Below are 2,500 nucleotides of genomic sequence, written 5' to 3'. Positions count from 1 at the left end.
TGCAACTCATAAGAGCGTCACTTTCAACGTCCCCGGTATTGGATTGAGTTTCTAAAAACAACCGTGCACACCGAGGTTAAACTTTACCGGCTCCACTCCGACTCGCCGCTCGCCCACAATTTGTTTGCAACGAAACATTTGTTTTTAATTTTGTTGGTTTAAATCTTGTTGGTTTGAAATTGTTTTGAAAAGGTTCTTTAAATCTAGTGGGTTTGCAACTCATAAGAGCGTCACTTTCAACGTCCCCGGTATTGGATTGAGTTTCTAAAAACAACCGTGCACACCGAGGTTAAACTTTACCGGCTCCGCTCCGACTCGCCGCTCGCCCACTAGTCCGAAGGCAACAAAACATTTGTTTTTCATTTTGATGAAAATTTCTGTTTTTAAATCTTGTTGGTTTGAAATTTTTTTGAAAAGGTTCTTTAAATCTTGCGGGTTTGCAACTCATAAGAGCGTCACTTTCAACGTCCCCGGCATTGGATTGAGTTTCTAAAAACAACCATGCACACCGAGGTTAAACTTTACCGGCTCCACTCCGACTCACCGCTCGCCCACAAATCCGAAGGCAACAAAACATTTGTTTTTAATTTTGATGAATTTTTTTGAAAACATTGGCTTGGCAAGCCCCAATCCGCGACTATCCACCCACCGCCACCCCACACGGGTGGTTGTTGTTGCGAAATGAGGTTGTGGTCGACATGCCCGCGCATTTGAGAAGGAGTTCCTAGCACTCCATGCTCTTCCATGCCAAAAAAAAGCCTAGACAACCCCATTTCGCAACTTTCCACGCCTTTTTTTTTCCCCCTCACCCATGGCGGCGGCGTGGTGGCGGCGGCCGGATTCCGGCCACCACCGCCATGGGTGGCAGCCCCCCGACCCCGACACCAAACCCATAATACCGAGGCAACATATCGAGGCAACATGACATGGGTGTGGCGTGGGGGAAGGGGGCTGCAGCTAGGAGGGCATGGGCTGCCATGCATATGCAGGCAACACACACCCCCCTATATAGCATTTTATGCATTTAGCCCTTTGACAGGAAGAGACATCACCTATGCGCGAGGAGTCATAATGGGCTCTAAATAATTCAATACAAGGTATTTGGACGTGATTTTTTGCAGGGATACTAAGAAACATGCAATCTCTGATGGGAAAAAGTTTCATAAATATTTGAAGTCGGGAAGTATTTTTTATTATTTTTAGAAGTCGTAAAATTGAAAAAATCATTAAAACAAATCCGGGAGGAATTTTTTAGTTTTGTAACTTGGAGAAGGTCCTAAAAATCATAGACTACTTATGGGGAGCTTATTGTGCGAGGAAATTTCAATAAAAATGGGGTTTGACAAGGTTTGAAAAATTCTGTCGACATTTGAAAAAATCTGGAACTAGGCTGCCGGCATGCTGCGCACATGCTGCGCGCATGCTGCGCGAAGGCTGCGCGCAGGCCACGGCAGGACAAGTTTCGCTAGCCTCACTGTCGACCGAATGCGCAAGCTGCGCGCACGCTGCGCACAGGCTGCGCGCACGCTGCGCAAGCTGCGCGCACGCCATGGCAAGACAAATTTCGCTAGCCTCACTGTCGACAGAGTCAGCACGCTGCGCGCACGCCATGGCAGGAGAAGTTTCGCTAGCCTCGCTGTCGACAGAATCAGCACGCTGCGCGCAAGCTGTGCGCGCGCATGGCATGGCAAGTTTCGAAAAATTCTGTCGACAGGCTCCCGAGCGCGCACGCTGCCGACATGTTGTGCGCACGCTGCCGGCATGCTGTGCACACGCTGCGCGCAAGCTGTGCGCGCGCATGGCATGGCAAGTTTCGAAAAATTCTGTCGACAGGCTGCCAAGCGCGCACGCTGCGCACACGCTGCCGGCATGCTGTGCGCACGCTGCCGGCATGCTGTGCACACGCTGCGCGCAAGCTGTGCGCGCGCATGGCATGGCAAGTTTCGAAAAATTCTGTCGACAGGCTCCCAAGCGCGCACGCTGCGCACACGCTGCCGGCATGCTGCGCGCACGCTGCCGGCATGCTGTGCGCACGCTGTGCGCGCGCATGGCATTGCAAGTTTCGAAAAATTCTGCGGCCAGGCTCCCAAGCGCGCACGCTGCGCACACGCTGCCGGCATGCTGCGCGCACGCTGCCGGCATGCTGTGCGCACGCTGCGCGCGCGCATGGCAGGACAAGTTTCGAAAATTTCTGTCGACAGGCTGAGCAGCGCGCACGCTGCGCACAGGCTGCCGGCATGCTGCGCGCAGGCTGCCGGCATGCTGCGCGCAGGCTGCCGGCATGCTGCGCGCACGCCGCGCGCAAGCTGCGCGCGCGCATGGCAGGACAAGTTTCGAAAATTTCTGTCGACAGGCTCAGCAGCGCGCACGCTGCCGACATGCTGTGCGCACGCTGCGCACAGACTGCCGGCATGCTGCGCGCAGCCCATGGCAGGACAAGGTCCGAAAAATTCTGTCGACATTTTTACGCCATGGTAGGCTTCCGCTTCGCGTCACTTTG

Source organism: Prunus avium, unplaced genomic scaffold (genome assembly GCF_965620075.1).
Source record: "Prunus avium unplaced genomic scaffold, drPruAviu1.hap1.1 HAP1_SCAFFOLD_18, whole genome shotgun sequence".
NCBI classification, from domain to species: Eukaryota; Viridiplantae; Streptophyta; class Magnoliopsida; order Rosales; family Rosaceae; genus Prunus; species Prunus avium.
The sequence above is the reverse complement of the archived record's forward strand: the minus strand, read 5'-3'. Positions refer to the sequence as shown.